Source organism: Elephantulus edwardii, unplaced genomic scaffold, assembly GCF_000299155.1.
Source record: "Elephantulus edwardii isolate Elephantulus edwardi_28Jun2011 unplaced genomic scaffold, EleEdw1.0 scaffold00099, whole genome shotgun sequence".
NCBI classification, from domain to species: domain Eukaryota; kingdom Metazoa; phylum Chordata; class Mammalia; order Macroscelidea; family Macroscelididae; genus Elephantulus; species Elephantulus edwardii.
This window is the reverse complement of record NW_006399849.1, coordinates 6,803,448-6,817,329: the sequence shown is the minus strand read 5'-3', so window position 1 is coordinate 6,817,329 and position 13,882 is coordinate 6,803,448. Positions and strand designations below refer to the sequence as shown.

The window sequence follows — 13,882 nt, the reverse complement described above, 5'->3', positions numbered from 1 at the left end:
TGAGTGGAAGCCCAAAATCTCTGTAAATGTTTATGAAAATTAATAAAATATAATTATAGAAAAAAAATAAACTGACATTTTGATTTCTGGTTCTGGTGTGACTCTGGGGCAAAGTTTACTGGCCATTGATTATTAGTTGATTGTATTTGGCCTCCTATTTAAAAAGACACTTATTCACCAGTATGAGTCTTGTATCCAAGTGGGGAGTGTTCTGAAGTAGTTTGAGTCTACAGAGGTTTTGATTTCTGGTTCTAGTGTGACTCTGAGTCATTGTTTACTGGCATCGGCTGTTAGTTGATTGTATTTGGCCTCCTATTTAAAAAGGCATTTGGGCCCTCAGGCCTGCAGCCCTCAGGCCTGATTTTAACTGTTTTTGATCAAATATACTTCTACGTGGTATAGACACTGTCCATTTGCTGTACAGAGCTAACTTGTGGATGCTGAATGCTGTGACACTGATGTTTCATATGTGATAATGGTTACCCATGACGGACAGTGTTTGGTGGAGCTCCCCGATTAAAGCAGACTTGGAAGCAGGAGTAGCATCCACTTCCAAAATAGCTTGCCTCCTGAAACTCTATGAACTTGGAGAAACGATGAATTGTTCAGGTCTTTTGTTCATAGGGTCGTTATGAGTTGTCTATGACTCAACGACACTTAACAACAACACTCCGTAAAATAACTTTTGCTTACACTATTTTGAAATCTTTTTAAAAAGCAACATTTGGAGCTAATACTAACATTTACCACATTATTGAAAAGTACATGCAGGTTTATCAAATAGTAGGTGACTTAGGGAATTCAGTTACTATAAGGTGTTCACCACCCAGCAGTCATTTTTTTCCACCACACTAGTTATGTGCACCTATCCTGTCATCCAGAGCAATGCAACTTATGATTTATTTTAAGATAAAACATGAAGCCAAAAGCTCTATTCTGACTATGTAAATGATCTTCTGGTGCCAACTGATTAGCATTTGGAAAGCAAAGCCTTGGGAAGAGATGCCATATTATACATAATACATTTAGTGTGAAAGCAAATCACGTACTTGTTAAGAGTTTTGTGGCACCACAGTCGTTCTCTGCCCTATAAACTGTATATAAAGCTGAAGAATGTGTTCTTTTGAGTTTTTTTTAAATCTTAATTTATATCACAAGCTTCACATCTCAATTTGCTAATTTGACAGTGCTGGCTGGTATGAAAAAGGATGTTATCAGGCCAGCGTTTTACCACAGGATGGATGCACCATTTCCACCTAGTGGTCAACAAGGTGATTGCGTGTTGTAGAAAGGATGGACAACAACAGCTGGGGAACAAAGTAAGGAAGCTGTTCCCTCATACGAAATCCTATAACTCATGAATCTTTAATACATTATAAAATTCTAGTGACTATTAATCAGTTCTCTCTCTCTCTCTCTCTCTCTCTCTCTCTCTCTCTCTCTCTCCTTTCTCCCTTCCTCCCTCACTTTTGCTCTCTTCCGCTCTCTCTCACACACACACACACAGACACACACACACCACACTCACTCACTTTCTCCACAAATTACAGCAAATATCCTTTCTTCTCAAACACTCAACTCCCCACTTCCCACACATAGCAGATGATCTTTCCTCCTCTCCCAAGAGAAAATAGTAACCACCAAAAAGGAATGTTCTCCCTGTCCAGCCACCAGGCTACACCCACTTTCTGCATTTTCATATTCTATCCTGTCGCTACCTCAGACAAATCCAGCCACCTATAATCTCCATTCTTCTTAAGTCTTTAGAAACACAGCTTCATCAGTTAACCTCACCTTCTTCTACTAGACCTTTCCTGTCAGAATTATAATATGGAATAAATGATTTCTCATCTTAAATGATAAGATTGACCCAGTGTCGACAGCAGTGGCCTCAAGTGTGTCAGAAATTGTGAGGTAGGCACAGGATAGGACAGGGTTCAGCTGTGTTGTTCAGAGCTGCTAAGAATCATACTCAATTTGATGGTGTCTAACAACAATATCTTTTTTTTTAATTTTTTCTTCTTATTATTAAATTTTATTAGTTTTAATGAACATTTACAGGGATTTTGGGTTTTCATTCCTTCATTGCTGCACCATTCTCTCTACCCTCCTCCCCAGTTTGTTCTTCTTCCCCGCCATCCGAATGTCTGTTTTAATTGTCCAATTGCCACAGTGCTTGTCAAAGTCAGTTCTGATTAATCTCCTTTGTCGGTGTGTCCTTTGCATTCCCTATCACTCCTCCCTGAGAGAGACTTCCCCCTGATTCATAAGGAAAAGGGGATGGCGTATTCTCTTAGCTACTTCCTGCTGAAAAGGGACGCTGTGGGTTTCAGGGTGAAGATCTTCTCTCACTACTCTAAAGGGCCCCAACAATATCTTAAATAAAATCCTCCCTTATTTCTTACTTTTCCTCCCTTTCTAGTTGGAGCCACATTTCTAGAAATAATTTATATCTACTATTTTGACTCTCCCCTTCACACACATATCTCACCCCACCGCAATCTGGTTTCTGCTCCCACCTCTATAGAATATCTTTTCTTCTCTTGGATACTGTCTAACCTACATTTCACTAAAAGCTACTAACATTTCCAAAGCTTTTGGCCTTTTCTTCCAATCTAAACTAACCCTTTCCCTTAATTTCCATGGTACCTAACTTTACTGGTTTTTGTTTTGTTTTGTTTTTTTCACATTTCAAAGTCTTTTTAGCCTTGTCCCCTATCCATCATTTAAAATACCAGCTCTCCTGTTCTCCTGGTCTTGAACACTCTATTTTACCTTATTGACTCACTTGACACTCTTGGCACCAGCAGCCAGTAAATCAAAAGCAAAATTACATTAGGTAAATCTGTTGTCAAGGATGTCTCCAGAGTACTGGAAGCAACAATATTAGTATAGAGGCTAGGGTGCATCTGATCCAAGCCTTGGTCTTCTTAATTACTTGCTATGAATCAGAGAGCTGGAAAATGACTAAGGATGATGGAAGAAAAATTGATGCCTTTGAGTTGTGATACTAGAGAAGAGTCTTGAGCATACCATGGACTTCCAAGAAAGCAAAACAGGTCTGTTTTGTAAAGAATGAAACCAAGTTTCTCCTTGGAGGCTAGGATATTGAAGCTTTGTCTAATATACTTTGGACAAGTGGCCAGGAGGGGCTGATCCTTGGAGAAGGGTATTATTCTCAGAAGGGTTCAGGGATAGCATAGAAGAGAAAGATCCCAGATGAGATGTATTTATACAATAACTAGGGTAAGAGAGGTAAGGTGTGTCAGAGTCAGTGAGACTGGCAGGACAGGGCAGGCTTCAGAGCAGTTGTACATAGGGTCGCTATGAGTCAACAGCAGATAACAACAACAACATAGCATTAAACTCAATTTTTGAAACAATATCAATTAATCCAGTGCACTGTGACTGAGCCTAAGGCATTGCATTTCTTACTTAGGAAAACAAGACTGATAGTGTCCCATTGAAACATAAGAACATAGATTAAGTTTAAAAAATGAGTTACATAAATAAGCTGTGACAAAAACCAATATAGGCATAACCATATTTATTACACTATTATTTACAGTATCAAATATATGGAAACAACCATGTTTCCATATATAATGTCCATCAATGAAGAAATGATTAACAAAACTATGGGATATTCTTTCATATAATGTACAATGTTACCAAAATTATAACAAAGAATTACACAAAAAGTGTATAACATAAATGAATCTAGGGGACAGTATGATAAATGAAATAAGTCAGTCACAAAAGAACAAACATATAAGACTACTATTAGAAGATGCTAACAAAAGTTTTAAACACACATGTGTGCATATTTCCACACACATACAGACAGACACACACACAAGTTAACAGTCAAATAGAGGATAGTTAATAAGGGCAAGGGGAAAAACAGTAAACTTATCATTTATTAATGTCTATTTTTTATATAATGAATCCTTAAGCGTTCTTGCAAAAAATAAAATGACAATGTCCAAGATTGATGCAAAAAATGTGACTGACATAAATCTATCATATGATTCTGCATCTGTATCAAAGCCTAATTTATTTCACTTACTTCCCATGGGAATTCCAGTGAATGTTGTGTATCTAATATTTTACTGATAATGGGAAAAGATGTTGAATTTATATGAGGGCTAGAAAATGGCAAATTGAAGGACATCACTACAAAGTCACTTGAATAAGTGTTTTTCTTTATTTTTACACAAGCAACATATTCTGCTGTCCTGTTAAATTTATAGCTAATGAATATCCCATTCTTAATTTCTTCCTTTAGAACAAAAACTGTGTCCAGTCCTGTCTTGGTTGGCCTCCCTAACATCATCATACCTTCTATCTCAGCAGAGTAAAAATAAAGTCATTTGAGGAAAAATTATGCTAAGTGCAGATCTTTCAGAAAATCATGATACTTTTTAAAAAGTTTTAATTTATGAGAGGTGTTTTTCTGACAGGTACAATATATTTTAGAACAAACAACATAAAAGTGAGTACCTGAATTTTCCTTTCTTCAATCTTTAGTTCCAACAGTATTTCCCTGCCCTCTTATTATTTATTCAAGCTTAAAAATTCAGTGGTCTTCACATCTGGTGCATCTTAGCTTGGATTCTATTACCTGTTCATTTAATAAGATTGCTATATCTTTAGATAAAAACAAAACCAAACATCTTTCACACTGAGTCAATTTCAGCTCATGAGTAACTTTCCATTAGGTCTCTGAGGCCTGAAACCTTAGTCAAAAGGATGAGGGATACTTTTCCTTGTGGTTAATAACACATACACATAAGGTCTATTTCACTAGGGCTCCCTAGTCTCTCCAATTTGAGGTCTCTTAAATTTATCCCAGTTGAGTTTACTCCCAATAGTGATGCTAGGAGACAGACTAGAACTAACCCAGGGGGTTTACAAAGCAGTAAACTCACAGAAGCCAACTACAAGCTCTCTCTCTCACAAAGTAGCCAGTCAATACAAATCACTAACCTTGTAATTAGCAGCCAAGCACTTAAACACTGTACTACCAGAGCTCCTAGATAGGATCAGGCATCATCATTTTTATAAAGTGACTCAAATGAGATTATACTATTTCCTTCCAATGGGCAGCTGAGAAGGTTTGGCTGGTCAGATGACAACATTCAAAAACAGCTAACTATTGAATACTCAGAAGACTAGAGTTAGATTTTTTTAAATTTTAAATTTAATAGGTTTCATGACTTAGGTACTCAGTCAGGCTTAAGTAGCTTTTATCTTTTGTTATTATTGTTAGTTACTGTAGTGGTAAGAAGCTGCACTGCAATCCCAAAGGCATTAGCTTCAAGTCCACTAGTTACCCCGTGGGAGAAGGATGAGCACTCTCCTTTCAAGTGGTTAATTGCCTTTAAAAACCCACCGGAGGGTCAGCTATAGGTTGGTTCCAACTGGATGGCACACAACAACAACAAATAGCTGTTGAATTGACTCCAGCTCATAGAAATGTTATGGTAAGAGATCAACACCTAGATCCTGTATCATCCTCACAATTTCTAAAGTGTTTAAACTCATTGCTGCAGTCACTGACTGTGTCAATCCATCTTGTCGGGGGTCTTCCTCTCTTTTCTCTAGTCCTGTATCTAATTATTGATTATTTGGACCATGTGATGAAATAAGGGCCACACTTCTGAAAGTAATGAATGTTTTTTTAAAGAAGTATATGTATAATTCAGAGTGTCCCTGGTTATACAAAACTTCCCATAAATTTCTCTAAGGCACCAGAAGGAAATCTCCTGTCAGATTGGCACCAAAAGATGAGATATTAGCTGACATAATTAGGCAAAAGTCAAAGAATTTTAAGAGAGGCTTTCTAAGTGTTGTTGTCAGGTTCAGTCAAGTCCAGCAGAACCTATAGTGACATTATGCACAGTCGACCTGAACCCTGCCTTATCCTTGTGCCATCCTCATCTCTGACACACCACTTCCCATTGCTGAAGTCACTGTGTCAATTCATTTCACTGGAGGTCTTCCTCTCCTTCGCTGTCTCGCTCACCTTCTCAAGCATGATGTCCTTTCCAATAAATAGCCTCCCCTAAAGATGAAATTTTGCCATGTTTGCCTCCAGGGAGCATTCTGGCTGCACTTTCTCCAAGACAAACATGTTTATTCTTTTGGCAGTCCATAGGATATTCAGCAATCTTCTCCAAGACAACAATTCAGAGGCATCTGTTGTTCTTTTGTCATTCTTGTTCATTGTCCATCTCTCTGATGCTGTCCTGTAAAGTAACTGTATTCTCATTGCTGTGGAGTTGGAATTAACTTATAGATGATCCTCCATTGGGTTTCAGAGGCTGTAAGTTGGGGAGAGGATTGGTCACCGTTCTCCTGCAAAGCCACTGGAGGATTTCAACAACCAGAGAGCTGGGAATTTTGTGTTAGTGACATAAGAACTAATGCCACCTAAGGACCATGCCACCAAAGCTCCTAAATGCACTATGAAGAAGGTACTAGAACAATGAAAATGTTGACTCCATGGAAATAATATAAGACATAAACATAAATGAAAAACTATCACAGAGCAAAATCATATGCAGGCTTGGAGTAAATTCGTTATTTGAGTACAAATTAATATAAGGACATGTAACAACAAAATAAAATGAATTAAGATTTTACTGAGAAATTATTTTACTAAGACTATGATTTTTTTTTTTAGTTCAGAGAAATTGATACAAAAAGGTGATTAAGAAATCTGTTTTGGGAAGTGACATCAGTGACCTTTAAGAAGGAAGGAGGCTGTGTTCTCCATGCACCTGCGGCTGGATAGAACAGAGAGCTGTCAACAAAGACAATAAGGTGACCCTGTCCCAGCAAATAGCCATTTCATTTAAGAGATACATTCTGAACAAGTGGTTTTACTTTTAAAATGGAAAAAAAAGTCATTGAAATATTATATTCCAAAGCCCCCTTCCCACAACACATGTGGCTTTTTTTCTGGCCTCTCCAACTGACTTCTGCTCTTTAAGTCTCTTTTCCATTCATTCTTTACACTGGACACAAGCTTATGACTCCAGCAGTATTTTCTTTATGTATGTTTAACAAACGTTCTATAGAAGACTTGAATAGGTAAGATCATGCTAATGAAATAATGATTTCCATTAACTTTGGGGAAGACATGACAGATTGTTGGTGTTAGGTGCTGTCAAATCAACCACAGCTCATAGCAAGCCTGTGAACAGCAGATTGAAGTCCAGCCCTGTCCTGTCCCATCTCCACAATCTTTTCCATGCTCTAGCATATTATTACAGTTGCTGTGTCGTTCTATCTTATGAAAGGACTTCCTCAGATTAAAAACTCAAGCTCATTGCTGTGGAGTTGGAATCAATCCACAGGTGGCCTTCTGGCAGGTTTTTGGAAGCTGTGAATGACATAAGAGGAGACTGTCCACTTTTCTCCTATGGAGTCACTGATGGGCTAAAAGCCCCACCTTTGCGTTAGCATAGCTCCCTGCTGATAATGTCAGGAGGGTCCATTTAGACAATGCGAAACTAACTGGAAGAACGTGCTCCAGTATGCAGCTATCTTAGAAAATTAAGTAGGGGTCACAAAGCCATGAGGTTATTTCAATATATCCTTCTGTCAGAATTCTGTTACCATTCGACAACTCCAGACAAATAAATAGACCCACAGCCACTGAGTCGACTCCAACTCCTAGTAGCCCTACAAGATGGCAGAGCTGCTTCATTGGTTTCAGAGACTATAAAACTTTATGGAAAATGACTGTCTCGTCTTTTATGGAGCAGCTGCTACATTTAAATTACAGTTAGCAGCCAGGTACTTTAAACACTGTGCCACTACGGAGAAAGCTTTAACACCTAGTCAATGTCATTCTCCACACATTACTCTGCTAGCTCATGTTGACTTGTCTGGACAAGGAAGCTGCTAACAGCTCCTCATATCTCCCATCTACAGAGGCTTCACTCAACCTCAGCTTCTTCTGAAAAAGGTGGGCATCTTTTCCCAGAGCAGAGGCTGCAACTTCTCACATGTTCTAAAGGTCTTCAGGAGCTAGGGAGTTAGCTTTTTAAATTAACTGACATCTAAAACAAAGTCTGGCATCCAAGAAGTTTCTATGTGCTTTCACTGACATGTTTGTTGTCCTTATCTACCCAGAAAATATATAGTGAGGAGACATTAATGAGCGATTAGTGGATAACAAGTGTCTCTCTTCTTAGAAAGATCTGAGTTGTAAGTCATTCAAATATCATACGATATGCTCTTATGGCACATAAACTTTGCCAGAACCACCACAAAGGGAACCCAGATGCCTACCAGCTTCCTTAGACACCGCCAAGCATATCTTTATTCTATTGTTATAGACTGTTTGTAAATGTCTGGGGTTCCTCTTGGGAAGTATACTGCTCTGTTATGTTTACAACTTCATAGATACTGCAATGAGCATTGTTGGTGTTGTTGGACGCTCTAAGGCAGATCTTTGATGCATAGCTATCCCATGTGATGGAGCAGAATATCCCCATAGGGCTTCTTGGCTGCAATTGTGCTGCAGAGCAGATTGCCAGGTCTCTCTCACACAGACAGAGCTGCAGGCTAGAGTTGCATTGCCAACACCTTGGTTAGCAGCCCAGCACTTAACTGTCACACAACCAGGACTCTTTCGAGTTATGTGCATTGATGCAGATAGTCCTTCAGACATTTTATATGGGTTCAGATCTGATGTTCATAGAGTCAGTATGAGTCATACTTAACAACAACAAATTTTTCTCTTTATTTACATATTATATGTTACATTGTGTCACCTAGCAAAATGACTTTCCTAAATTCTACCAATCCACCATAGCAAGATTGACTAATGTCTCTAAAGGATTCAGGGTATCACAGGTATGTCTTGTTTCAGGCTGCCAAGCAAGCAAAGTCTAGAATGAAATACATAAGATAAAACCACATGAATCACACTGTTGTTGTTTTGTGCCATTGAGTTGCCTGCTACTCTGGCGAGTCTATGTACATTAGCTCTAAACCCTGCTTTGTCCTGAGCCATCTTATCATCTCCGATGGACCTAATCCCATTTCTCCAGTCACTGAGACAATCCATCTCATCGCGGGCCTTCCTCTTCTGTGTCATCCCTCCACCCCACCAAGAATGATGTCCTTCTCCAAGGACTGGTCCATCCTGGCCACATGCTTGGTTTCACGTGGTCTAGGACAGACCTGTTTGTTCTCCTGGCTGCCCATGTTATGTTAAATACTCTTCTCTAGTACAACTCAAAGACATCAATTCTTCTGCTATCATCCTTAGTTATTGTCCAGCTCTCTGATGCATAGCAAGTAATTGCAAAGACCATTTTTTTCTAATTTCCTAAGTAGCCTGTCAGGCTACTTCACTTCAGGATACTTCTGTCTGTCCTGGGGTTTTGTGAATCAGTAAAGGACAGTATTACCTCAAAACTGTTTCCCATAGCTCTGGTGGCCTAGTGGTAAGAAGTTGTGCTGCCAATGCAAATGCACGGGGTTCAAATCTACCAGGTATTCTACAGGAGAAAGATAGACAATCTCTTTCCATGTGACTTACTGCCTTTGAAAATCTGCTCTAAGGGCAGGTAGGGGTTGGTTCTGACTCAATGGCCCATAAGAACTACAACAATCACCCCAATAAAAGTTAGTCTTTTAAAGTTATATCATTTATCCTTCGTAAAGAGCAAACATAAGCCAAAAGCAAGACGTTTTTGTTTATTGATGGAATGCATTTAAATATGTGTGAATTTTTCACATCAACATACTGAATTAAATATGTTATGCAGTCCACAAAGTAAACCAAAAGATCCCAAGTAGGTACACCAAAGGCATGTCGCTAGATAGGAACTTCTACATGATATTGTATTTTAATGAGAATGACTCTTTACTATGTGCCATTTACTACTGTTCTCATGCTTTATAATTATTGTTGTTGATTGCCAATGACTCAAGTACTACTCACAGTGACCCTATGAACAAAGACATGAAGCCTTATAACTTACAACTAATGCCATTTCTCAAAGTTCATAGAGTTTCTGGAAGCATGTTGTTTAGGAAGTGGATGCCACTCCTGCTTCCAATTATCATTATTAGAAAAAGAATCAAGTCTTTGAGTAGCGGTACTGGAGAAGAGTACTGAACATACCTTGCCCTACCAAGAGAACCAACAGGTCTATCTTGTCCCCAAGTTGCTCCCTGGAGGCAAAGATTTTGAGGCTCCGTCTGACATGCTTTGGACATGTTGTCAGGAGGGAGCAGTCCTCGGAGAAGGACACCATGCTTAGAAGGGTGGAGGAACAGCACAAGATAGGAAGATCCTGGATGAGATGGATTGACACGGTAACTGGGATAATAGGGGCAACTGTGTTCAAGACAGTTCAGTTCAGGATAGTACAGGGTTCAGAGCCATGTTCATAGAAGGTGACTCGATGGCACATAAAACAATAACTGATATTTGAAATAATAACATTTAAAATACAGAGATAAATGTTTCTTAGATCACTACCTGTTTTACAAAATCTTTTTAAGTCTTACATACTTCTGATTGAAGTATTCGGATTAGTCATTAAAGTCAACTAATACATACTGCATGTCCAAAGGGCCTATGTTCAAGGTGAACATAAGAATCTCTTATTAGAAGGCAGATGAAGTGTTGTGTTTTTAAAATAAATTATCAAATTAGATAGTGTAACTCTATATTGAGATGATTACACCGATGTCCTATTGAATCATGGGATTTGTTCTGAAACAATGTACCTTCTGAGAATCAAGTTTCCATATTCACTATATAAAGTATTGTTGTTGTTCTTAAGTGCCATCAAGTTGTAGACCACTCGCAGCGACCCCATGAACAAAAGATCTGAACACTTGTATAACTTTCCTCTTTTCTCCAAGTTCATAGAGTTTCAGAAGGCAAGCTATTTCAGAAGTGGATGCCACTCCTGCTTCCAAGCATGTTTTAATCAGGAAGCTCCACCAAACACTGTCTACCATGGGTAACCATTATTGCATTTGACACATCAGTGTCACAATGTTTAGCATCTCAGCAACCATGCATTACCTCTGTATAGCAATTCACAGACCAGTGCAATACCACTTAGAAGGATGACCATAAACAATTAAAACCAGGGCTAAGGGTCGAAGAATAAATCACCCACCTTTGGCTTGGTAGCATAAGTTTCTATCCACTAGACCAACATAGCTGGATTCCTGTCCCATACTGGTGACTTTTTTAAATAGGAGGTCAAATAAAATCAACTCACGCCCAGTGGCGAGTACACATTCCACCCTAAGCCTGTTTCTATATTCACTACATAAAGCACTGCTAGAATTCATCATTCTAACTTAGTATGTGATGCAACAAGAGAGTAAATAGGATTTAAGTTTAAACTCACAAACACATTATCTCCATGTAAGGTTTGTTGCCATTAAAAGAAAGCAGAAACTTCTCCTTACTAAATTCATGCTTAGTGTTAGCCTAAGGATGACATGAGGCTCAAGTGTGGCCATAATTCTTCTCTGACTCATGTATGCTTAACGCTTTCTCCTAAAGTTAGGCGATCAAGCATTCATCTCTGTTAACAATGCAGAGCCGAGGAGGCATGGCCATCATCCCACTGCTTGAATTTTCCACTGTAGGATCATGCAACTTCTTGATGAAATCAGCAGAGCAGTTTTGCCAGGAAATGTCCCAGCTAATTGGGTCAGATTAACAGCTGTACTTAGAGGTTTACATCAACATTTTTTAAGTGTTACTGATTTAGAACATAACATATGGTAGAGCTTTAAGGAGCTGTGGTCGTTCATGAATCACATATGTCTAAACAATGTAATAAAAATACAGCTACAAGCCATTGCACCTCCCAGTTAGTGCAGCTCAGCCTAGTGACAAGATGGTAGAGGCTGGTGTGTTATTATGCTGAACTGGTTCAAGGATGGGGAAAGAAAGTCTCATGTTCTTTGAACATGTTATCAGGAGGCATGACTCCTTGCAGAAAGGTGTCGTTATCTTTGGTAAATAGGGAAACAGAGGGGGGGAAAAGAAGGCCCTAAATTAGACGAATTGGCACATGAGCTGAAATGAAGATGTTAAAATATAGCAAAGATTGTGAGAATGTCAAAGGACTTGGAAGTCTTGTTCTCTTGTATGTGTGGCTGTTTTGATTGGATTTGACTGAAAGGCGTGTAGCAACAGCAACAATATCTTGGGGCCAATTATACATTCATGATTATGATTTTTCTTTTCAAAATGCTGCCTTTGGTTTTTAAAACTTTTAATGATTTTCCAGAAGGCTGAATTGTCTTCTGTGGAATGTCGTTGAGTTAATGCCCTTTGCACTTTTACCTATTTGTATAAATCAGCATTTCCACCCACTGGATTGCCTTTGCTGACGGGAATGCTGACGAGAATGCTTCCATGAATGAAGTGAATACAGTGTCTTGCTCACTGCTTGACTCCAGAACCAGGGTTCTAGTTTCTTTATGTCAAAAATAAGGGAGCTGAAGACAAGAAAATATTGATTAAAAGACCCCTCACTCGAAACCATTAATCCAATTCTTTCAAAAATTCCCAAACAAGAATTTAATATTAACTAGTAAGTGCCCAGACTACAAGATATTGTGAATTAAACACATAAAATAAAACTGGGGTGTTGTTTTTCTTCTTTTTACTTCCTAATTGGAGAAACAGACTAATTATCTGGAATTTCTTAAGAGAATAATAAGGAAGAAATTGCAGTATGAACTATATTGCGATTGTTTATGGAAAGGATAAAATTCTGTGTTCTAGTATACCTAAAGGACATTTTTTCAAGTATGTGGGATTGATGCTGAGTGAAAACTAAAACTATGTGGAAAAGAAGAAAAATTACACCCCAGAAAATCAGAAAACCCAAAGAATACAGTAATTTGTAAACAAAATAATTAATAGACCAAAGTCCCCCAAATCTTCAAATCTTTGGAATTTGTTTTATTAAATAATGATATATATCTATAGCAAGCTTTGGTGGCCTAGTGGCAACAAGTCATGCTACAATCCTGAAGACATATGGTTCGAGTATACCAGCTGATCCGTGGGTGAAAGATAGGCAAATCCTTTTGTGCAACTAAATGTCTTTGAAAACCCTTTAGAGGGTCAGCTATGGGTTGGTTCTGACTCAATGGTATAAAACAACAACAACAATGTAGTTCTATAAATATGAATTCCAAACAGCAATAAACAAAACCAAACAAATTCAATAGGATTGAGTCAATTCTAGTGCATAGCAGCGCTTCATTGAGTTCCCAATGGTGAAAATCTTAATGGGAGAGTACTGCCCATTTTTTCTTCCAAAAATTCAAACTATCAGAGATGTGCAATCTTAATAGGGATGGGTGTATCGGACAGTGTGATTGGCACAGGATAGAGCAAGGTTTAGGGCTGTTGTATATAGGGTCACTATGAGTCGCAAGCGACTCGACGGGCATATAACAACAACAACAACAATGTAGCTAAATAGAAATACCACACATTAGTGACTTTAAGAAGCAGAAATTTATTTTCTTACAGTTTGGGAGCATAAAAGCCTGAATTCAGAGTGCTATCTCTAAGCTAAGACTTCTTTTCAGTGTCATCTCTTGAAGAATGTCTTTGTTCTTTCAACTTCTGCTTCCTGGTCACTTAGAGATCTCCACATGTCTTACTTTATCACTTCTCTATTTCATCCATGTCTCCTCTGTTTGTTTAACCTCTTTTATATCACAAGTGATTGACTCAAGTTACAACCTAAATTAATCATGCCTAAAGATATTGTAGCTGATGTTAGACAGATCTTGGCTGAAAGCAGGGAATACCAGAGGAATGTCTATCTGTGTTTCATTGACTATGCAAAGGCATTTG

General features: G+C 38.4%; 1 protein-coding gene across 4 annotated transcripts in view; it reads right to left on the bottom strand.

Moving 5' to 3' along the window:
- The window catches only part of PDE4D (phosphodiesterase 4D, cAMP-specific), a 2,352,803-nt gene that overhangs the window by 662,052 nt on the left and 1,676,869 nt on the right, over positions 1-13,882 (bottom strand). The gene's annotated exons all lie outside the window — the stretch shown is intronic.